At 36.1% G+C, this 25,965-nt stretch overlaps 1 protein-coding gene across 16 annotated transcripts in view; it reads left to right on the top strand.

Moving 5' to 3' along the window:
• LRRC4C (leucine rich repeat containing 4C) overlaps positions 1-25,965 on the top strand; it is a 1,215,963-nt gene that overhangs the window by 1,105,310 nt on the left and 84,688 nt on the right. Inside the window, exon 1 of one of the 16 annotated variants that reach the window (XM_082410485.1) lies at positions 17,104-25,351. The exons of the other annotated variants lie outside the window; for them this stretch is intronic. The gene's annotated coding sequence lies outside the window, so the exon portion shown is untranslated. Of the gene's footprint in view, positions 1-17,103; positions 25,352-25,965 lie in introns of those variants that run through there. 16 annotated transcript variants of the gene reach the window in all.

Here is a 25,965-nt window from a genome sequence, read left to right as displayed (position 1 = left end):
TCCAGACCAAAAAACTAATATCATCAAGATTGATCTTGTACAAAAGAGTCCTCTCTTATTAGATAAGTGACCTTATGTACTAAAGACCTCAATCTTTGGAGTCAGTAGACCTGGGGTTCAATTCTGGCTTATGGCTTGATCTTGGGAGTTCAAGCTTTCTAAGCCTTAATTTAATTGCTTTTAAATTGAAAGTAATAATAATACTTACCCTACAGGTTGTTCTGAAGATGAAATGAGAGAATGTATACAAAGTGATTAGCATCGTCCCTGGCATTCATAGATGATCAGTAATTTTAGATGAAAAAATAATAAACTTTGGTTAACTAATCCAAGTTAGTATTTTCTTTTGAGACCCTCAAAGACTGCTGTTGAGCAGGTGTTAGAAAGAACTGCCTCCAGATCAGACAGCTTTGTTTTAAGTCTTATTGTCTACCTATTAACTGTGTGACCTTGAACAAACGCCTTAGAACTCTCTGTGTCTCAGTTCCTGCATCTATCAGATGAGGGTGTAAGGAATGTGTATCTTCTAGAGTTTCTATGAGGTTTAAATGAGAGTATAAATATAAAGTACTTAGAACAGTGTCTATCACTTAGAAGCAGACAGTTGTTAGCTCTTATTATTCATTTACTTAACATTGTTAGATAAGGCACAACATGTATATTAATTTTGAACCTTACCTTTTGAAATGCCAGCCCATTGTTTTTTTTTTTTAACAATTAGAGTAATGAAAATTGCTCTAAAATTATATTTTTAAATCCCTTGCTTTTTTTAAAAAATGAGTACTAAATACTCTTTAACATTTCATTGTTCAGTCAGGAGCTTTGTCATCGTGCTATTGTTTCTTGTACTGGATTATGATACATGAAGCTTTTAAAACTATTGCTGTATGAGGATTTTTCTTACTGTAGGCTGCTAGACTGTTTCATTCTTTTCTCGGCTCTTTAAAAAATATTGTTTTTGCTTCCTTCTTATCAAAATATCAGCTGTCTGACTCCTGTAGTCTCTACCTTTTCTTGACTTTTCTAAGTATCTGCATTTTATTAGTTGCTCAATATTAATTGAACACACTGTGTGCTATGCTCTCTAAGATATATTAGTGGCCCAAAGTAAACAATCTTTTCTTGGAGTTTACGATTTAGCAGAGGAAAACATTGAAGAGATAATACCAGTTAAATAATTATTTAGTTCAAATATGATCCATGCCAAGACTGAGGGGTATCAGTTGCTATAGTTAAGGGCAAACCCTTTTAGCATGGGATATAAGACAGGCCTTCATGGGGAATTGATCATCAAGTGGCAATCTGGAAAGTGAGTGGGCATTAGCAAGGCAAAGAGAACAAGCATTACAAGCAGATGCAACAGCATGTGTAAAGGTCCTGGTTTTGGAAAGGACATGGCACTAAATGAAGGCATTTTTTAAAGCCCAGTATGGCTAGAGACTGGAAAAAACATCCCAGTTTGTAGTAGTATTGATTAGGCTAGAAAGATAGCCAAGGGCTCAATCATACGTGGTCTTCTAAAGCATGTAAAAGATTGACTTTATTTAATAGACAATGATGAGCCACTAGAAAGTTTAAGCTTGTTGGTATGATAGATTTTCATCTGAAGAATGGCTAAAAAGTAGGAAAGAATGGAGGCAGAGACACCAGTTAAAATGCTACTGCAGTGGTTTGGTCAAGATGTGATGAAAGTCATTCAAATTATGTCTCTAATATAAATAAACAGTCTCTGAGAAATAAGACCTAGAAATTCTCTGTGAGAGGAAGGTGGCTATTTAGTTTTGGGACTTGGAAAGATTTATTTTGGCTGTTTTGGCTTGTTTACCTTCCACCTTGTTCTTGGCTACATTCCAGAGGATTACAATTGATGAATAGTCTATTTCCAAATGAACAAAAATACAAATGTACAGCAATAATAAAAATGAAATTGTATTTGTATAATGCTTAAAAACTATTTGTTATTACATTTAATCAGCAAATTTTCATAACAAGTGATTTTTACCCCTCCCACCCCTATCCCCCCGCTGCCACTGTCTCTACAGGACATTGGTCTAAGTTGATGTACCTTAATTTATTGGCAGTACAAAATTTCTACCTCGATAAACCATCATGCATAATAGAAAATTTTATTTGTTTTATCTTACAGAGAAAGTTAAAATTTAGTAGAAGTGGTCTTCCATTTTGCTCTTTGCATTATTGGAGATATATAAAAATGTTGACTTACCAGTTCTTGTTTTTAACTACTGATAAAAAATAAAAAACTTTAAAAAAATAAGATATTTACCTACATCTATGCATGCAAAATATATGCCATGTGAATTGTGTAAATATTAAATATGTATACACACAACCCAGTTGTGTAGAGGCTTGAATGACATATTTAGAAAATTGGACATTCTATCTTGAACATCTAATCTATAAAATCTAGTCAATGGTCTATATATGTATATTTCTAAAATATGTGTCTCAAATAGGTATAATGCTTGCTTTCTCATGGGCTGATTGGGAGAATTAAATGAGTTCATTTAGACAAAGTGCTTGATTTAGCACCTAACATGTAATATTTAATATATTTAAAATATGCATATATATAACCAGATATAATTTTATCACACATTGACTATATGGTTTATTATAAATTTATATATGTTGATAATTTGATATAAGATTATATACACAGATACAAATGTACACATATGCACATACATACACTATATTAGCTATTGATTATTATGACAAAAATGTTTGCACAGTGATATTCAAAAGTTAAATATGTTAGCCCTGAAGATATGACTTTCACATGAGTCGAGATTCTGGCACAGTTTCTATATCCTGATTTCTCTCATTTACTCACTTATTTTTTTATTCATTATTTAAACAAATATTTACTGGGTCTCTACTTTGTGCCAACAACTATAACCTGTCCTTAAGAATCTTACAGTCTGGTAAGAGAACAAACAAGAAAGCAAGTAACTGCAATAAAAATGATGTGAACGATGTGCAGTACAGCCTTTTAAAGTAAGAACACATCCATTCTCCTAGATAACATCTGGTTAATTATTATGTACATATTTGTGTATCATTAAACTAGAGAAGGATAGAAATTAAATAGAGGAAACTTAAAGGAGCATTTCTTTCTAAGTATCTATTTTTTATTCACCCTCTTGTCTTCACCTACCACCTACATGCTAAAGACAACCAAATGATTATCAGTAATTGCTATCACTTTCACTTACCCCAGAATCCTATTTTCATCTGACTTTTGCAATCTGTAGGTAGAGTTTCCATAGACCTCTCAAATTCATTCTGCCTAAAATAAATTCATTATGTTCCTTCCTCTAACAAAAATTATTTCTCCTCCTATATGTCTAATCCTTGTTAAGTGTATGGTCACCCACAAAACCACCCCAACTGAAGTCTCAAAGTCTCAGTCAACGTTCAGTGCCTGCCCACAGCCCACAGCCTGTAGGTCATCAAATCCTCCTTATCCCCTGCCAATTTTTTTTCTTTCCCTTTTAGGTAAACACATACACACAGAACCCTAATGCCGAAAATTAGTAGGATAAGAAAACAATTTCAAGTTGCTAGGCAGCAGTGCTTAAAGAGAAAGCTCAGAAAATTAAGTCAGTGACTTGGTTATTAAGTGTTGTCAGTATGTTGTCCCTTTTTCTGTGAGTGGAGAATGTTTCTCTTTAACATGGAATACTCATTTTAAATTCTATTGATCTATGAACTTCAAAACATCCTCATACACATTTCCACATTGATATGCTTGAATTTCTCTTTCCCTCCCATCACTGATATTTTATGCTTCTAAAGGTAGTTCCAGCTATGAATCCCAGAGTCCTTTTCAAATGTCCAAATGCTCAGGATACGGATGGGAGATTCATACTGCAGTTCATATTTATGAAGAAGTATGTTTTTCATTGTTGTTAGTCATTGAAAAGAGATAATTGACATCACAATAATGAAAGATATCACGAGTTGGCCCTGATCATATCCTGAGTGTTCCTGAAATTTCTTTCTGGTCCATGCTCTTTAAAGAGTCATTTATTAATTCATAAGCATAAGTGCAAAACTATCTGGAACATAGTAGGTCCACAGTAAGTGGTGAATCCTATTCTCCCTTGTAGGGTGTATTTTTTTAAAAATCTGTGAGCATATAGAATCCTGAACCTGGGGAAATGTTTCTAAGTTCCTAAGAAAAATCAATGGAAGAAGAACTATAACAGTTTTCTTTTTTCCTTCTTTCATTCTTTAAATGTATTTTAAAATAGTTTTATATCCTGGCAAATATGTGCAGTGGAGTTAATAATATAAACTATAGGTTAAAATGAAAAGTTTAACTAAGTCTTTAAAATGTGGGATTTTTAATGGAATAGTGCAATAGATACAGAGGAAAAGGCTGCTTGGAGGGGATGAAATAGATAAAGAAGACAGTTATTCCTCGAAGGGGTAGAAAAACAGAAGATTAAATTTGCTTTGAATATTTCTTAAGTAAATGGATTATTATTTCCTTAGCTCCCAGGTGACTACATTTTCCTTCTCTTTTGAAAGAATTGAAACTTTGGTGTGCCTTAATATTTCACATCTTTTTTTCACCTGTGTGTCCTGAGCTGGCATGATGGCCCAGCATCGTTAGCAAACAGTCATGTCATTGCTAAATGCATATTTATTGGTCTGTGCAGCCACCCTAAACCAGATCACTTCCCAGAATGCCAAGGGGAGCATGACAATGGTACTTAACTTCATCCTTTATCAGTATGTTATCAGATTTATAATATGGGAGAATGAAAACCTGGATCAAAGGAAGAGCTTGTGATTCACAAATACAAACCTCTCAAGTGTAGACAAGAGTCATACATTTGAAAGGATGATTTGTGAGCGTCATCACACAAGTAAAGGATCATTGTTAGCCGTTGACTATAGTTCATGAAGAAGCGCTTTAGGAAAATATTACTGCTAGTCGCTGTGTTGCATGTATTCTGCTTTCTATAAACCAGATGAATGTAGACTTCTTTGTATACCATCGCTTTCAGCATGGAAGTAAAGGAAAAGTTTATTACCCATTTTTTCCCCTCCCCTGAGAGGGATTTGTTTCACTTTGAAGTAAGACTCATAAAAAGGCTGCAAGTCACAATGCATGTTGTAGTTTCCTTGGAAAGAAGTCCTAACTCTAGTCTATTCTGCTTTGCCAATTTGTCTGGAAGCCACACAAACATGGGCAAATATGGGGATCAAATTTCAATTAGATTTGCCCCAATGGAAGAATGCAATGTTTCACACTTGGAGGTTGCCCAGGAAATATCATAGCCTTTCCGGTATTGCTTAGTTGAGATGGTTTAATGGGACTTTATTTAGAAGAGATGATTGAAGGAGAGGAGAGAAGGATGATCTGTGAGATATGAGTTACTAGAAAAAGAAAGAGCTTCTGGTGGCAGCATGGGGATGCTGGAGTCCGAAAGACTTGGCTTCGAATCCTTCTTCCTCTTCTTTTACCTACCGCTACTCTCTGCTTCAGTTTTCTCTTTTGCAAAACAGCACTCATAAACCTATCACGCAGGTTGCTCTCCGGATTATGTGGGGTTCCATATGACTCATCACGCTCTTTACCTTGCAGGTAGCAGGTCTACCCTGAGTGGTAGTTCTTTTTCCCTATTGTAGCATATCTTTAAATTTTCTCTGAAATGAAAAATTCATGTTCTATTTCAGAACATGAATAAAGAATAAGAAAAAAATTTCTTATTTTTCAAATAACTGTGCTTAGAAATCTATGATATTTTTTAAATGAATAATTTTCTTTATTCAGAACAATACACAGTTGAAAATCAGTGATTTTTAGGTAAAATTTCTTCCACAGCTGCATTTTGAAAACATACTTAGCAGGTTATTTACTTATTGATATTTTCTTTAATGTTATGTTAAAAATATGATACTAACACTCGTACATATACACAAAGCCCAGCTTATTTTCTTCTTAAGAGAGAAAAGGGAGCCAATATGAGGATGCATATGTTTTTAAAGCCAACTCAGTCCTGGCCAGACATACACTTGGCTTTCTGTGTCAGGGCACTTCGATTTTTGGATCTCATTTTTCTCAGTGGGTGACAGTGGGGTGGCTCCTGGTGGGTGACAGTGGGGTGGCTCCTGGTGTCACTGCTTCCAGTAATAGTTGACATGGGTGGGACCTTCAAGTTCAATTACTACATTTTACAGATGAACAAACTGACCTAAAAAATGTTATCAGTTCCCTGGCCTCCTGCCTCTGCCCCTTTCGCGGTGGATAACTCTGAACAAAATAAGCATCTGCTGAAGTCTCTGAGAAATCTGTGACATTTTGTGGTACTTTTTTCTCTTGGTATTCTTATACTCTTTCCTTCTCTTTTTGGCACCCTTTGTTTCTACAGTTTATGTAACCCTCTGCTCTCAACAAGGAATAATTGACTCGAGAATGCAGGGAAATGATCCTGCATTCAAATGAGAAGTTGCAAAGCCTCTATCAACCTAAGACTCTATACCTTTCTCCTCCTTCCTCTCCTTCCAGGAAACAAACAAATGCATGCTTCAGCTCTATGAATTTTTGAACCAGATATGTGCATAAATATTTTGAGGGGAGTAGTGTCAGTGATAAATTCATTGACCTAATTCTAATTTTGTGGAGAAGCTGTATTTTGGAAAAGAGAGAATAGAGATGTAGGCAGGCTGAAAACTGTCATCATCATAATCATCATCTTCAAAGAGCATCACCTGCTTAGGTAGTTTAAAAGATAAATATAAGGTGAGTTTTACAGGGTCTGATAATCCACTGGGAGGAGGGAGAGGAGGAGAGATCATTGATTTACCATATATTTAAATTATCCTCAATTTTAAAACCAACTTCATCTGCCAGAGATCCCCACCACAAAAATTACATAGCTCTCGCTCCCAGCTTCCCCATTCGGTTCATTTGTATTGTGTGTCCTCTGTCTAGCCTTTTTTCAGAAAGGACACTCTTCATTTGAGTTGCTTCTTAGTGCACTGTGTTCCAGTGTTAATTTCAAGTTATGGCACCATATGGGCGATGGCAGAGTAACAGCCTTTGAGGTCTCACTTTTCAGGAATGGAGGATGTGAGACTCAGTTAATAAATGATATAAGATCCTCCAGAACCCTGAGATAAAAGACTGTAAAATCAGAGAACTGCTATTTCCCTAGTTCTAAATAAATGCCTGCTGAGCTAATAGGCATTTAAATAACTATTCAAATGCAATAAGGGCAGCCTGTGTTTTGTGTGTGTGTGTGTGTGTGTGTGTGTGTGTGTGTGTGTGTATGCACACATATGTGAAATAAACCACATTCCAGGAGGAAGGGAATTTAGCCCTGTCCTTTTTGTTACATCTTTCAAGACTGAGGCTCAGAGATGAATTTTCCCAAAATCATAGCGCTTATTAGGACCAGATACCAAACTAGAACCCGGATTTCTTAGACCCATTTCCCTGTGCAACATAACACTACAAGACTGACTCACTATAAATGTTCTATGTAGACTCTGTGGAATCTGACCAAGAACTAAGGAGAAATGGTTTGTGACTGGCCGTAAGCCAGTTTCAAGCATAAGCAGGATTCTTACTGTTAACAGGAAAGTTCGTAAATGACTTTCCATCCCATTGGGCATAGGGGAGATATAAGCTTGGAGCGGACTCTGCACTAGCGAAATATTACTGGCAACAACCCTTGCCGTTGGTCAGGGCAGCAACCATCGTCCACAGTTGAGTGGAGTTTAACACCTTATTGTGGTAGATTTGAGGCATTGCTGAAAATTGCTCACAGGAAATACATAGAGTTCTGTTTTGTTGTGTATATCAGAACAAAAGAAGGAGTTAATTTATTGGCCTAATACTGATCTAGCCTAACTTTGTTTGCTGATAGCATAGGCTGGTAGTCTGAGTGATGATGGAATGAGCGCTGGACTTTGAGTCAGGTGATTTGAACTTAAATACCGAACATTTCCCTTAATAACGATATGATTTCTGGCAAATCACTGAATTTCTCTGAGCCTCAAGGCATTCTTTTTAAAAACTGAATGACTAACTTCTAGATCATGTCGTTGGGGAGAAATTATGTAATTCTGGTACAATTGAATTGCATAGTACTTAAAACATTTCTGTGGTAAACAATGTCATAGGTATAGTATTTTGAATCTAAATCAGTAAGAATTACAGAGCATGTCTAGGGTTTGTTATGGAGAAGGCAGGTCTCCAGAAACTAGAGATGGAGGAGGGGTTCCTACACCTAATTAGAACATATGTATCCTCTGCTAACTGTGTAGCTTCACTCAGATATCACACTTCTGGATGTTACCATCCATTACCTCACATATGGGTGGCTAGAAGCTCTTGAGAAAGGTGGGACAAAGAACAATAGAACCTACTGTGTTGGAATCTTCATTTTTATAGGAAAATTCCACCTTCCTTGTAGATTATATATATATATATATATTATATATATATATATTCTTTTTTTTTTTTAATTAATTAATTTATTTATTTTTGCTGTGTTGGGTCTTCGTTTCTGTGCGAGGGCTTTCTCTAGTTGCTGCAAGTGGGGGCCACTCTTCATCGCGGTGCGCGGGCCTCTCACTACCGCGGCCTCTCTTGTTGCGGAGCACAGGCTCCAGACGCGCAGGCTCAGTAGTTGTGGCTCACGGGCCTAGTTGCTCCGCGGCATGTGGGATCTTCCCAGACCAGGGCTCGAACCCGTGTCCCCTGCGTTGGCAGGCAGATTCTCAATTACTGCGCCACCAGGGAAGCCCTATATATATATTCTTTTTCAGATTCTTTTCCCTTATAGGTTATTACAAAATATTGAGTGTAGTTCCCTGTGCTATACAGTAGGTCCTTGTTGGTTATCTATGTTATATATAGTAGCATGTATATGTTAATCCCTAACTCCTAATTTATCCCTGCCTCCCCTTTCCCCTCTGGTAACCATACGTTTGTTTTCTCTGTCTGTGGGTTTATTTCTGTTTTGTATATAAGTTCACTTGTATCATTTTTTATTTTTAGATTCCACATATAAGTGATATCATATGATAGTTGTCTTTGTCTGGTTTGCTTCACTTAGTATGATAATCTCTAGGTCCATCCATGTTGCTGCAAAAGGCATTATTTCATTCTTTTTTATGGCTGAGTGATATTCCATTTTATATATATATATATATATATATATATATATATATATATATACACACACACACACACATATATGTGTGTGTATATATATATATATGTATGCTATATCTTCATCCACTCATCTGTCAATGGACATTTCTTTTTGTTTTTAATTTTATATTGGCAACAGAGTAAGCTTAATCACTTAATCCTAAAGTCTTCAGGAAACTATATTCATCTCTGTCTTCCTCTCCCCCTTCCCAATGGAGTTTAGGCTAGTTCGTGACAAAAGTTTTGGATATTCAAATAGATCATGTCTATTTTCATAAGAATAATAGATATAGGTCATTATTTCATCTTCAACTGTATAATTCACGTTTTTTTACATGGGCAGCTTATAGGGATTCATTTTCACAACAGCTTTTATTGGTCTCTTTATATTTTACAAGTGCTTTACATCCTTGCCAAAAATTATGGTCTATACAACAGATTCTTATAGGTTACTGTGGTAACTCCATTTTATTTTTAGAGGATAGGATCAGCCTCCATCTGTCTGACATTGTCTGGGTGGATTTCTGCCTGACAGCAGAGGATGGGAGATAAACAAAATAACCTCTGGAGGATATTTCAATTTTCCAAAACTATGGAGGTAAAATCAGTAAAAGTAAATGAATGGATATCATGAGTCTTATTGTGATATTGATGACTCCCATTCAGAATAACTTATTAATTCAGTGCCTATTTTGTGTCACATCGTTTCTAATTGATGGAGCGACAAAATGGGTTAAAACATGTTCTCTATATGAAGTAGCTCCAAGTCTTTTAGGGCACAGGACCTAGAGAGATAACTGTATTTTAGTGTGGTGGATACAAAGCAGATATCATGACAGAACTAACTGTTCTATTAAATTCTCCTAACTGCATTTGGGGTGGAATTGTTTGTGGAAATAGTTCCCCAAAATATAATGCTTGAGCTAAGACGTAAGGAAGTAGAGATTAACTAGCAGAGGAAGATTGAAGGAAGAGTATGAGATCTTTGCTTTTGTCTCATGCCATTTTTGTCTGTCACTCCAGTACTGGTGGACAGTACTCCAAAATATACAAGCAGCTCATGCAGCTCATTTTCAAAAAAACAAACAACCCAATCCAAAAATGGGCAGAAGACCTAAATAGACATTTCTCCAAAGAAGACATACAGATGGCCAACAAACACATGAAAGGATGCACAACATCACTAATCATTAGAGAAATGCAAATCAAAACCACAATAAGGTATCACCTCACACCAGTCAGAATGGCCATCATCAAAAAATCTACAAATAATAAATGCTAGAGAGAGTGTGCAGAAAAGGGAACCCTCTTGCACTATTGGTGGGAATGCAAATTGATACAGCCACTATGGAGAACAGTATGGAGGTGCCTTAAAAAACTAAAAATAGAACCTACCATACGACCCAGCAATCCCACTACTGGGCATATACCCTGAGAAAACCATAATTCAAAAAGAGTCATGTACCAAAGTGTTCATTGCAACTCTATTTACAATAGCCAGGACATGGAAGCAACCTAAGTGTCCATCGACAGATGAATGGATAAAGAAGATGTGGCACATATATACAATGGAATATTACTCAGCCACAAAAAGAAACAACATTGAGTTATTTGTAGTGAGGTGGATGGACCTAGAATCTGTCATACAGATTGAAGTAAGTCAGAAAGAGAAAAACAAATACCGTATGCTAACACATATATATGGACTCTAAAAAAAAATAAAAATGGTTCTGATGAACCTAGGGGCAGGACAAGAATCAAGACGCAGACATAGAGAATGGACTTCAGGACACGTGGAGGGGGAAGGGTAAGCTGGGACGAAGTGAGAGAGTAGCAATGACATATATACACTACCAGTGTAAAATAGATAGCTAGTGGGAAACAACTGCATAGCACAGGGAGATCAGCTCAGTGCTTTGTGACCACCTAGAGTGGTGGGATAGGGAGGGTGGGAGAGAGGTGCAAGAGGAAAGGGATATGGGGATATATGTATACATATAGCTGATTCACTTTGTTACACAGCAGAAACTAACACAACATTATAAAGCAATTATACTCCAATAAAGATGTAAAAAAAATAAATTATGCCTTTAGATGGCCCTTTAAATAACAACTGAGAGAGCATAACAAAGAACAAAGCAGACTATACCATTAGTTAAAAGACATGTTAGCAAATGATGGACTACGTGTCAATAGGAAGGTGTCTTGGGATCAAAATGGTAGTAATTTATTGAATGCTAACTCCATGCAGGCTAAGCATTTCCCATATGCTACCCTGTTTAATCCCAACAAAAAAACCTATAGGTAAAAATTATGTTCTTTAAATTTTAGAGATGAATTAATAAATATAGGCTTATAGGGAACAGTAGGTTATTTTCTCATACACATCTAGAAAATGAATAGAAGTATTGTACTAAGAATCAGGTTTATCTGAGTCAAAGATCATGATCTTTGGGCTATGTTGCCTTGTCTTTATAAATTGTAGTTGTCACATTGCATTTATCATGGGCACTATAAGTCTTGAAAAGTGTAAGTTGCAGAAAGCTGAAAAAAAAAAAAAAACAGGCAAATAATGAAAGAATTGGATTTGGGGGACCAAGACATTAATAGATGAAATGTTATTAAATAAACCCAAGTTATAGGGAGGGTATTTATACACACATGTTGAAAGATATAGATGCTAAGTGGAACTGGAATTATATATAACCCAGATCAGCATTGAATAATAAGGATTTTAATAAATGCAGAGGCTATTGAGTATTTGGCAACCGGTATAGAATAAAAAGCTATTGGATTTTGAAAGTCATCTCATGGGAAATATTGGAAGCTGAATCACTTGAGGGATGTAAAGCTAAATTGGATGAAACATATCTCTGATCTCCAAAATGATCTTTCTGTGTAAAATGCATGCACAAACACACACATTCAAAACTACTTTTAATTTTTATAAACTGCATGTCTCAGTGTATTGAAATAATGGATTTAATCTAAGTAAGTAAAAAACTTAGAAGAAAAAACCTTTCTAAGAATTAATTTACAGGTAGAAGCTAAAACATTGTAGGATAAGTTATAGAAACTAAAGACGCCTACAGTTGGATGGAAAACACACAGTCATTTAAAAATAATTAGTTTTGCAGAGGGATACATGAGTGGAAGCTCTTGGAAAGGAGGCAAACAATTAATTTCCCAAAAGGCACTGCAGATAAAACTGTGGTTGGCACATTTCATTCTGTAGATACCCCTCTTATTGGTATCTTGTCTGTTCTCTTGGGTGACATTTTGGAATAGTGTGTGCTCTCATGATTGTCTAATAATGCAAATGAGAAAGGCACCTTTCAGACATGTCACTTTGGACAGACACTCTGAGCCCAGACTTGGTTAGTCTCTTCTTAAGGAGGTCTAAAAAGAAATGGCAGAAGTAGTTATCCAGACCTCTCTTAAGTGGGAGTTTGGGGCTCTTCATCTTGCCTAATTCTCCTGGATTCTCCTTATTCAACAATGGAAGAGATGATCATGAGATTAAAAGGAGCCATTCAACTGGCTTGATATTTTGTGTTTGTTAGCTCTGAATCCCTGGGTTATACTGGCACTCATGTTCTCCTGCCCTATGCCTACTTAAGTGCCCGTGTTCTTTCTCATACTTTTTTTTTTAAAAAAAGATTTCTCTATGTATTTCATCTCTTGCATCCCACCCAGTTCAGGCCTCAGTTGCTTCTCTAATGACATGACATTATGTGATGCTGTTTTTGCCATTTTAAGTGGTACCCACTGAACTCAATGAAATCTATCATGATTTCCCCATTGCAAACATAATAAAGAATGGACTCATTATCCTGCCACTCAAAGTCTTTTTTAATATGGAAGCAGTCTATATTTCTAACCTTTTAAAATAATTTCTAATATTTCTTGTGTTTTCTTTTTAAAATGTTCTAACCTTTTTCTCCATAGCCTTTCCTCCAATCAGGCTGGTGACTACGCACTATCCCTGAACCTGGGCTTATGCTTGGCCACTTTCTAGCTTTTGCTCAAAGTGTTCCCTCTGCCTTTACCCACCATCTCCCATACTTCTTGTGCTCTTTCTGCTCTATTTATATTTTCTACCTATTGGAACTCTGCTATCACCTCCTAAAAACAGGTCTTGATCTTCCCTGGTAAGCGAGGTCCCTCCCACCTTTGAGCCTGAATAGCACAGCCTGGCATCTTCCCTGTGGACTCTTTTTTTTTTTTTTTTTAACATCTTTTTTGGAGTATAATTGCTTTACAATGGTGTGTTAGTTTCTGCTTTATAACAAAGTGAATCAGTTATACATATACATATGTTCCCATATCTCTTCCCTCTTGCATCTCCGTCCCTCCCACCCTCCCTATCCCACCCATCTAGGTGGTCACAAAGCACAGAGCTGATCTCCCTGTGCTATGCGGTTGCTTCCCACTGACTATCTATTTTACATTTGGTAGTGTATATATGTCCATGCCACTCTCTCACTTTGTCACATCTTACCCTTACCCTTCCCCATATCCTCAAGTCCATTCTCTAGTAGGTCTGTGTCTTTATTCCCGTCTTGCCACTAGGTTCTTCATGACTTTTTTTTTTTTTTTTTAGATTCCATATATATGTGTTAGCATACTGTATTTGTTTTTCTCTTTCTGACTTACTTCAATCTGTATGACAGATTCTAGGTCCATCCACCTCACTACAAATAACTCAATGTTGTTTCTTTTTGTGGCTGAGTAATATTCCATTGTATATATGTGCCACATCTTCTTTATCCATTCATCTGTCGATGGACACTTAGGTTGCTTCCATGTCCTGGCTATTGTAAATAGAGCTGCAATGAACACTTTGGTACATGACTCTTTTTGAATTATGGTTTTCTCAGGGTATATGCCCAGTAGTGGGATTGCTGGGTCGTATGGTAGGTTCTATTTTTAGTTTTTTAAGGCACCTCCATACTGTTCTCCATAGTGGCTGTATCAATTTGCATTCCCACCAATAGTGCAAGAGGGTTCCCTTTTCTCCACACAAAAAAATCTAGAAACAATAAATGCTGGACTCATCTTAATTCACTATGAGCACTCATTGTGGTTCCTGATGTTTCTGTCACAGGGATTTTAACATGGGAGGTGATGGATAAATATTTATTGAATATACAGGGATTATGTCTTTGAAATCCTTTGCTTTATTCATTGCTTAAGTGAAAACTGAATCCAGAAGCAATCTAAATGCCTAGAGGTAGAGGAAATGCATAAATGTGTTGTAACACACCCATATGTGGACTATGCTGCAGTCATTAAAAGAAGGTCTACAAGGAAATTGTAATACCGTGGGAAAATGATGATTATATACGGTAAATTCTTGCCATCGGCAAGGAATTCTTCTTGTTCCCTTCAAAGGTGTCTATGTTTTTATTAATAGTATAATAATAGTAGCTAACACTTACTAGTTATTTACAATGTGCCAGGGTATCTTGAGTTGCCCTGAATCTTATTTAATACAGAAAAATACACTGAGACGCAAAGCAGTTAAATACGTTTCCCAAGACCGAGCACCTCCAATGAAGCAATGGTGGCTAAGAGGAGGGAGACAAGTCAGAATGCCTGAGTTCGAGTGTTGCTCCATCACGTGTAAACTACTTGCTCTCACTGTGTATCTGTTTTATTAACAACATAACAGAGATAATGACAGTTTGAGGATCAAATGAGATACACACGTACAGTAGTTAGCACAGCACCAGGAACACAGAAAGCTCTAATCAAAATTAGCTACATGTATATCCAGAGGCTAGTATCATGCCTAGCTAAATGAATATCCGCAGACTGAATGGAGGGATGGAAGCTGTATCTGAACCCAAGCGTGACTGGCGCTCTTCACTGTATTCTACCTCCCAATGAGAGCGTCACCATGAATGCGAGTCATTACGTATACAACAATGAGGACAGAGCAAAAGAGCCACATTGAGGTTCAAATTATAGGCAATCTAATAGACTCATTCATCAGCTTAAGTTATTCACAGTCCCTGCATGATTCAAATTTGTATCTTGGAAAATACAGATCATTACAGGTCAGGGCAATTCAAAATAAAGTAACAACAGTTGAACACATGAATACCAAGGACTATTGTAGTTTTAAGAGAGGAAAGCTGAAAGTCAATTAGAGATACATAGAATTGTGTATTTAAAAAATAAGGATGGAAAGAGACTGCAAAGAACTAAGAAATATGCCAAAATGTTAACAGGGATTGCATTTGGATTATAAGATTATGTGTGATTTCTCTTTTAAGTATTCTTATTTAAATATTTTGTGTGCTTTTTAATATACCATTAAGTTCCATTTTGTTTAGAGTAAGGAAGATATGATAAAAACAAACTCAGTTCTTCAAAATTTAAAAAAAATGAATTCAATAGCTACAGATCTAGAGTTTTATTTTTGTTTCGATCTGACTTGACAGCTGTTGCGTTGCCTAGTAATACGGATTTTTAATACATATCAAATAATCCTGTACAGTATTGACAATAATGAATTAGAGTTTCAGGAGTACTTTTTGTTCTTTGCAAGGTCACCCAAGGAAGAGTGTGATCACTCAAACTTAGGCCTTCATTCTGATGAGTATAATTAGGAATAAAAATGAATTTTACAGGGAAAATGCATATCTAAACTATAAAATGAAATAGACTGACTGATGGCCTCCATCTACCAGTAATCTATATGTATGTTCCATGGCATGGTATGGATATGAGAAGCCTATTCAAATGAAACGCTCAACTTCTAAAACTTTTATGATGGTTAACAATTTTTGGCAGGCTTAGGAGTTGACAGACTTTTCTGCCATAAATCTTAACACATTTCAGTGATTTTTACTCTAGCACAAAAGACAAGTGATTACAGGAAACCATAGTCTTAAAAGATTTAACGTTCAGCGGTGTTTGGACAATTATAAGCAATATATAAAGTGGCCCTGCTGAAATGCAGCTGAGGGTAATCTGACATTCTGAAATTTCCTCTAAGGAGGAGTGATGCAACTGTTCTGACTTTTTAAGGGGAATAATGAATGGTTATGTTTTAATCCATTTATTCACTCAACAGATATTTATTGAATGTCTGCTCTGGACCAAGTACTATTCTAAGTACTGGGAGTAGAGCAGTGAACAAAACAGACAATAGTACTGACTTTTTTGGAGCTTACAATTTAGGATATATATAGATGGATTGGCAGAGGGGAGTATGAAAGTAAACTATATAAAGTGTACACGTGTCTAGAGCAACACTGTCCCATAGAAATGTCAAGTTCATTGACAGATATGTTCTATAGCTGTGCTGTCCAGTATAGTAGCCACTGACTACATGTGGCTATTAAACCTTTGAAGTAAGCCTAGTTTGACTGAAGGACTAAATTTTAAATCTTATTTAATTTAACTCATTTAAATATAAACTTAAACACATGGGGCTGTAGCTACCATATTGGAGAGCAAAGGTCTAGATAGTTATAAGGGTTCAGAGCCTATACCAAGAGGTGGGCAGAGTGTAGAGGAGTGACAGCAGTTATAAATAGAGTGGTCAGAAAAGACATCTTGAGGAGGCATTTAGTGGAAAATAAGAGGTGAAAGAACAAGCCATGAAGATATTTAGAGGGAAATTTTCCCGGGCATAGGAACTGGGAAGTGCAGAGACCTTGAGGTGGTTGACACGTGGCTTGGAAGAGGAATGGCATGGAGATCAATGTGGATGCAAGAGAATGAGTGTGTGGACAGAAAGTAGGAGATGAGACTCAAAGGGCCATGGGGCTATGGTGTGGAATCAGGAACTCTACCCTAGGTTTCATTATGTGTGTGTGTGTGTGTGTGTGTGTGTATTATATATCTGTGTGTGTGTGTGTGTGTCTGTGTATTATATATCTGTGTGTGTGTGTGTGTGTGTGTGTATATAAATTCTTAGTCCCAAGATTTAAAGATTCAAAACCACAAGAGCCTCTTAGTTATTCTAAAGTCCTTTGTTGACTTGTAGGTCAGCTAGAATATTTTATCAGGCCACATTTTTATTTCATAATTGAGTCTAGAATTTTAAATGTTCAGTGATTCTCTAAGTAGCTCTTGGACATGCATTTCCCCACCATGCTGAGAATACTGATGGCCACAGTTCTCTCTAGGCCTCTCCTTACTCCAGCAAATTTGTTGCTTTCTTTTCTTGGGATTGATTGAGTTTATCGTTAAAATTCAAATCTAAGGGAAACATGTTGTTGAAGCAAACATGCCAGACAATCATAGGCAGACAGTTCTGTAAAATTAATGAGAGTTATAGGTCGTGGCTCAAAGGAGATCTGAATGTAAAATATTTTAGAATTTAGAGCTTTTATCACATAAAACTAAACAGGATGGTAAGGAAATTGCAGGTATTTATATTTGTCTTGAATTTCATCTCACTGAAATATCCGTCACATTTTAAACCTTGACACATATTGACACTTAGGTGCCATGTAATAGACTTATGTCTTAGATTTTGGCTTTACCTATGACTTCATTTTTAAAAGGAACCTAATTGCTTTGTAAGGGTAGTTATAATTCTCTCTTTCCAAAGTTTATCTTTAATAAGAAAATGTGTAGTCAGGGCCATATTTTTATTCAATTAAACTTCAGTATTTCCGAATTGTTGCTTTTTAAATTCATTTTCTTATTTTATGTATTTAGCTCACTAGTTACGTCATGAATGAGTAGTCCTTGTATAAAGAGAGATGAGAAAGGATGAGAAAAGGCACTAATATCATTTGAGTGCCCACCATGTGCCAGGTCTGTAAAAATAGTAATACTGTCTGTCATTTTTGAGTGACACTCAATAAATTTATTATATTGACAAAATAATGAAAAAAGCCTGTTATCATTATTACCTTATACATATATACTATGCAGTATCCATGCGTTATCTCATTTCATTTGTATACCAGAATTGCAAAGTAGCTAGAATTGCTTTTATTTTAAAAATGAGGAAATTAAGAAGCTATAAAATATGCCTAAACACACACATTCCTGGTACATAATAAAACTGGGACTCAATCCAGACACTTTTTAACTATAAAATCTATGTTCCTTCCATCATATTCTCTCTCTCCAATTATAATTTGTTAATAGCTGAAAAATATATAAAATAATATTTTTACATCCTGGTTTTGCTATTTACTATCTGTATTCACTGTTTCTCACAAGAGTTATTCTTGCTAGCCCTTAATTTCCTTGTCTATAAAATGGAAATTTTGTTTTTGGTATTCACTTAAGATTGATTTAAGAAATTGATTTAGACACTTAGTATAACACACTGATTATTTTATTTATCATTTAAAAATATTTCTTCTTTTAAAAATGAAATACTTTAAAAATTAATTAAAATGGGGATATGTATTAACGTATATTAAATATGCTACACCGTTACTGTATTATATGAGGTGATCCATGTAAACACAAAACAAAGTGCTTAGAACAATCATTCATCAAAAATGCTAGCTATCATTAATCATTTTATCAAAGTTTCTGCATATGTAAGTAGGAAATGGAAGAAATTATTTGGCATAATAATTCCATGTGGTATAATAAAATAGATTTTCTAAACCTTATGCTCCTTCAGTCTTTCCAACCACACCACTCCTAAATTTTGATCTTCCATAATTTACAGATAATGTGCAACCAGATACCGTTATTAATGAGCTAACAAGAAAATTGATTAACCTCCTAATGACTTCCTTCCCGAGAACTGAAAATGATCCTGGATTTCCTCAGATGCTCTGTGATGACTGCTGTCTGCCTGTAATCAGTGTTTTTAAAAAGATTGACTTTGGCATCTTGTTGTCCATCCCGATACTCCTCACCCCTCTAAAGAACTTGAGGTCTTCCCATTACTTGGACAACTTGTTACCAACTCTGTTCCTTTGTGCAGAAGAACATTGACAGGCATGTTGATGATGCAATTTGTTTTCACTTTCACTTTTTGTTTCATAACTCGGGATATTCACAGAAAGATTTTATCCTTGGTCTTCTAGTTTCTGGGAATCCCCTGGCTCTTTCTCTTGAAATTTCGTGTTCTTTCTGGATTGTCCTTTCTCCCTTCTCTCCCATCGTCTACTTCTAAATCTCATTTTAGAAGAGAGCTAGACTGTTCTAATCCAATGATCCATCTGATATCACAAAAGCCTTGTCTTCCTCCTGGAAAAAAAAAATGTCCAGTGGGACAAAAAGTAAAGCCCTGGAAGGTGCCACCTTGCACCTCTGAGGCCAGTGTCTGATCCACAAATAATAGAGAAAATCAGGGAGAGGATAAGGGAAATCAGTGTTCTGTTGGTGTCTTGGTATTTTGGGTTGCCTAACTTTGGAAAATAATGTGGGCATTTTAGCCCTGAGAACATGGGGGCTTGTGATGGCTACCAGAATAATCCACCCATCTTCCACCACAAATAAAAAGGCCAGATTCGTCTTCAGTATGTAAGTTTTAGCAGTAAATATGAAAGTCGTAGTAGAGCTGGGGTTCTAGTCAGAGTAGAAATCTGTAGCTTTAGCAATTACACAGTTCAGTAGAAAATAAAAGAAATGCAAGGGGAAAGGGAAGCAGATAAGGACTCTATTTTCACACTTAAGTAAAAACTTTACCACAAACAGTGGATAATGAGAATGGCACCCCAAGATAATATATTAAAGGGATCAATGACTGAATAGTAACTTTTTTTTAAAATTAAAGTATAAGTGATTTACAATACAGTGTCAGTTTCAGGTCTACAGCAAAGTGATTCAGTTGCTTTTTTTTTTTTTTTTTCAGATTATATTCCAATATAGGTTATTCCAAGATGTTGAATATAATTCCCTGTGCTATATAGTAAATCCTTGTTGCTTATCTATTTTATATATAACAGTTTGTATCTGTTAATCCTCTACTCCTAATCTGTTCCTTCCTTCTTCTCCCCTTTGGTGACCTTGTTTGTTTTCTATGTCTGTAAGTCTGTTTCTGTTTTATATAAAGATTCAGCTGTATTATTTTTAGATTCCATATATAAGTGATACCATTAGTAGTTGTCTTTCTCTGTCTGACTTCAATAAGTATAATATTCTCTAGGTCAATCCATGTTGCTGCAAATGACAATATTTCATTCTTTTTTACAGCTGTGTAATATTCCATTATGTATATATAGCACATCTTGTTAAGCCAATTGTCTGTTGATTTGCACCTGGGTTGTTTCCATATTTTGGCTGTTGTAAGTAGCGCTGCTACAAACATTGGAGTGCATGTATCTTTTTGAATTAGAGTTTTCATTTTTTCCAGATATATACCCAAGTGGGATTGCTGGATCATATGGTAGCTCTATGGTTAATTTTTTAAGGATTCCCCCATACTATTTTCCATAGGTGCTGCACCAATTTACATTTCCACCAACAGTGTGCGAGGGTTCCTTTTTTTTCCAGCATTTATCATTTGTAGACATTTGTTGATAGCCATTCTGACCAGTGTGAGGTAATACCTCATTGTAGTTTTGATTTGCATTTCTCCAATAATTAGTGATGTTGAGCATATTTTCATAGGCCTGTTGGCCATCTGTATGTCTTCTTTGGAGAAATGTCTATTTAGGTCTTCTGCCCATTTTTTGATTGGGTTGTGTTTTTTTGATATTGAGTTGTATGAGCTGTTTGTGTGTTTTGGAAATTAACCCCTCATCATTTGCATTGTTTGCAAATATTTTCTCTCAGTCCATAGGTTCTTTCATTTTGTTTATGGTTTCTTTTGCTGTGCAAAATCTTTTAAGCTTAATTAGGTCACATTTGTTTATTTTTGCTTTTTCTGTTTTGCCTTGAGAGACTGATCTAAGAAAACATTTCTATGTCTTATGACAGAGGATGTTTTGCCTATATTCTCTTCTAGCAGTTTTGGGGTGTCATGTCTTATATTTAGGTCTTTAAACTATTTTGTGTTTATTTTTGTATATGGTGTGAGGGAGTTTTCTAATTTCATTGACTTACACGTAGCTGTCCAGCTTTCCCAACATCCCTTGTTGAAGAGACAGTCTTTTCTCCATTGTATATTCTTGCCTCCTTTGTTGTAGATTAATTGACTGTAGGTGTGTGGGTTTATTTCTGGGCTCTCTATTCTGTTCCATTGATCTATATGTCTTTTTTGCACCGATACCACACTCTTTTGATTACTGTAGCTTTGTAGTATAGCCTGAAGTCTGGGAGGGTTATACCTCCAGTTTTGTTCGTTTTCCTCAGGATTGCTTTGAAAATTCTGGGCCCTTTCTGGTTCCATATAAATTTTAGGATTATTTTTTCCAGTTCTATGAAAAATGTCATGGGCATTTTGATAGAAATTGCATTAAATCTGTAGATTGCTTTGGGTAGTATGGCCATTTTAATAACATTAATTCTTCCAATCCAAGAGCATGGGATGTCTTTCCATTTCTTTGAATCATCTTCAGTTTCCTTTATCAATGTTTCATAGCTTTCAGCTTGTGCATCTTTCACCTCCTTGGTTAAGTTTGTTCCTAGGTTTTTTTGGACACAATTTTAAATGGATTTTTTTTTTTTTTTTTTTTTTTTTTTACTTTCTCTTTTGGATATTTCATTATTAGTGTAAAGAAATGCAACATATTTCTGTATATTGATATTGTATCCTGCTACCTTGCTGAATTCATTTATTAGTTCTAATAAGAATAGCAACTTTTAACAAAGGGAATTTCCCTTCTTATTTTTCTTATTTGGTCCATTTGTTCACAAAAACAGATTAATTCCATTACCAGCTTTGAACAAAGAAAGCCAGGTTTCTCAACTCACAGACCTTTTCCCTCTCAGTTTTCCTGAGTGCTCTGAAAATTTCGTAGTTCTTTGGCCTTTGGGCTTGGCAAAGGGTGCCTGTCCTTTGAGGTCTCTCCTTAGGCTTTTTGCCTTCCTAGCAGTTCTTAATTCTTTTGTTTTATTTATTTATTTATTTTTCTTGAGCTTGGTCTTTTTCCAGATTTAGTGTTTTCACTACATGGGGAAATGTCCATGGACCCCAAGGGTGTGTCTATTATTTAGTTCTTGGACCCAGCAGGGGTTTCCTGCCTGTTTTTATATGTTGGTTTCTGAGTTAATTGGACTAATCAATGTAATGAATTTTCCTGAAGCTGTTCAACAACCGTTGTAGCTCCAAGAGCTATCTGGACAGCAGTTGATGCAGCTAATCTGTGGCACCCCCAAGGGCTGAATTTAGTTTGGCTGGGTATGTATTTTGTTTTTTGTTTTTGGTGAGGTATGTTTTGAGAGTCCACTGCATGGACTAGAAATAATTCCTGCCATCCTGAAATGGATTAGGCTTCTGGGAAATATATTTAAAACATGATAAAATAGTGGATGTGAAAGTGCTTAGTAAGAAAGTTGGTTATACGGGCAAGTTTAGAGGTTATAGTTTGGAAAACACTGAATAGGGACCTGACTTTGTTCTTTGACTTTGCCACTGATCACTAACTCTTGGCAGCTCTCTCAACTCCACCTTTCCGATCTGTAAAGTGGAGATAATACTCATATCATGGGGATAATGTGAAGAGTATTAGTTGGAGATGGATTGTTACAGCATTTTTAAAAATTGTACTCAACATGGAGATACTGGTAGTGGACATAGAATAGAAACAATAGAAGAACAAATATAAATAGCATGAATTATAGTAGTCCTGGAGGGTGACCATTCAAGCATTTGGCACCCAGTGGCATGTTTACTTTATTAGTTAATGTTAATTATGCAGATAGTAGCAAGGGCCATGGGGTAAAGCCATGCAGGTTGTGCCAGCACAACTCCAAGAAGCACCAATAACAACATCTAATATAAAATGTGAGCTCACCAACTCCTCAAATATTCCTCCACTTATTTTTCAGGCATTTTTGAGCACACTGACTATGCATGGCTTAATAAAAACAGCAAAGAAAACTTTTGGTGTATATTAGTCTTCTTGGGCTACCCTAGCAAAATACCATGGACCTGGTGGCTTAAACAACAGAAATTATTTTCTGACAGTTGTGGATGATGGAAGTTTGAGATCAGGGTACCAACATGTTGGATTTTGGTGGGCACTCCCTTCCTGGCTTGCAGATGGCCATCTTCTTGCATGTGTCCTCACCCTAGAGGGAGAGAGTGTGTATGTCTGTTCTTATAAGGGCACTGTTCCTATAGGATCAGGGCCCCACCTTTATGACCTCATTTAACCTTAATTACTTCCATAAAGGCCCTATATTCAAATACAGTCATATTGGGAGTTAGGATTTCAACATATCAATTTTTTTGTGGGAGTGGACACAGTTCAGTCCACAACATGGAGTTAGGTCTGAGTTTAAATACCCTTTATTCCAACTAGTGAGCTGTGGGCTTAAATTTCTCTTTTTACCATTTTCTAGTGGTTTGAGCCTGAACAAGTACTTAAAATTTTCTCTGAGCTCCTTTTTTTTTTTTTTTGAGATTATATTATCTACCACATGGGTTGTAGTAAAGATTACCGAGTATGTAAAACATAGTGCAGAAAACTTGGCACGTATTAGATTCTTAATCAACACAGCAATTGGTAGAAAAGAAAGAAATTCATTCTTAATTTATTTAATGCTTCAACCTCACTCCGTCACATGGGCTGAAATCTGCCTTTGCTCACAGCTTTCTGAGTGGGGCCATTATATATCAAAACATCATTTAATGAGAGGAAGCAGATCTTGGGGATCAAGGTGTCCCAGCTAATGCCGTTTTGATTTGCCTACCAGCAAAGGGAGGTAATTATAGTTTGAGGGAATCTACTTAATGCCATTCAGCTATTAAATAACAGAGCCAAGATTCCTGGCGTCTTGACTCCAGTCCGGTGTTCTTTCTATTATATCAGTTCTTCCAACATTTTGTCCATAGATGATGCTCACATAACGTATCCACACGGGTATTGGCGATGCCCAGTTTCATCACATTAACCAAAATACCACTCCTTTTGTTCTTACTCAAAGAAGAACATCAAAATGCAAGTGAGTGAGAAAAACAATGACCAAGCACAACCTTGAATATCGTCTGTAAGAATGAAGACATTATTTCCAAGCTTTGCTACTCTGACACATATCATAACAAATTACTTGAGACACTCCTCAAAATATGAGTCCACTGCTATTTTGAGAAATGGGTTGAGAATGGTTGGTCTAAGTTGAGTTTAGCTTTTAAGTGTTGTGGGACATTCAGCTTTTATTAAGAGAGCAGGGCAGGAAAACACTTCCAGGTGTTGCTGGCATCATGGTTCCAAGATGTGTAGCCTAAACCTCTAAATTTAAATCTCAGTCTCTATGGCGTGGGCCTAGTTTCCTTTAGTTGGCAGTATTTCCAGCTCAGCCACATCACTAGAATTTCTCAGTGATTGCTCCCCAAGTTGTGGTTTCTTTACAGTCATCTTACAGTGGTAATATAGCACAATGGCTAAGCACACAGAATCTGGGGCTTCCTTGCATGGATCCCAATCCTGGTTCTATTGTTTACTAGATGTGGGACCTTGAGTAAGTTATGTAACATCTCCACACCTCCATTTCCTCATCAGAAAAACCAGGATAATGATGGTACCTACCTCATAATGCTGCTGTGATGTTTATTCATCATTTATCATTTGTAAAGGGCTTACATGTAATTTACATTTAATACAATAAAAAGCTTAATAGAATGCCATACATAGTGGCTATTGTTAGAAGTATTGGCTATTATTATTACCTTTTCACTAGGAGATAATCCCCAATCTAACTCTTTGTACATACTGGAATAGATATAACAAATCATTTGTAATTCCCAAATATTTAGCTTCCTAGTAGCTTCGGAAATTTTTTTAATGCTCTTATAGTTCTTTTATTTTCCTTGTGTTTATCTTGCTTAGGCCCTGTAAAAATTGTGTGTTTTTACAAACTACAAGAAGTTTCCAATCTGAGCATGTAATTACGCTGAGTGCTTTGCTCTTAAATCCAGAATAACAAGCATTCAGTTTGTTTTTCAGAGCTACTGTGCTTAATTAATATTTATGCAGGACTTAGTGAACTCATGAAAATTGACAGATGTCCTTACCTAAACAGGTGGTGAATATATCAACAATTGCAGTAAGAACGATGATGCCACAACAGTACTTCTTTAATCACTCAGACTCACTACTGAGTCTGGTAAGCATGTTTTCCACATTTACTGCCCAATCTGGTAAGTGCACTATCAGGCCAATAAACATGACTTTAAGGATATTTTAAGATATTCACATGAAATATGAACTTTACTTCATGCACATTACGGAAAACTAAAAACTACAGTGGCATCAGCAGATAAAGGTTATTCTGTTTCCTGGAAAAGTCTGAAAATAGTGCAAAGTTGGTGTGAGGGCTATACAAAATCATAAAAGATTCAGGCTTCTTCTCTGTCTCTGATCCAACATTCTAGCACAGATCTTTCAGCCCAAGGTCAAAACATGGTCCTCAGTGGTTGCTAAAGCTCCAGCCATTATGTTCACATTCCAGGAAGCAGAAAGGAAAAATGGAGAAAGAACATTATGAGGTCATTTCTAATCTGAATTTACTCCTTTAAAGCATAATTCTTGGAATTCCTATAGAACACTTTGGTGTATATCTCATTTAGTCAGCACTTATATGATTAAGTTATATGATTAACTATACCTAGATAGAGAAGATTCTGGGAAGTGCAGTCTTGTATTTGGAGCTCAGTGTAGGCCCCAAACTAAAACTAAGATTTTAAGGAAGAAAAGGAAAATGGCCTTTGGGTGGGCAGC

The sequence above is a fragment of the Balaenoptera physalus genome (assembly GCF_965194825.1).
Source record: "Balaenoptera physalus genome assembly, chromosome: 10".
Taxonomy (NCBI): Eukaryota; Metazoa; Chordata; class Mammalia; order Artiodactyla; family Balaenopteridae; genus Balaenoptera; species Balaenoptera physalus.
Note: the sequence above shows the minus strand (reverse complement) of the source record. Positions and strands in the feature narration are given on the sequence as shown.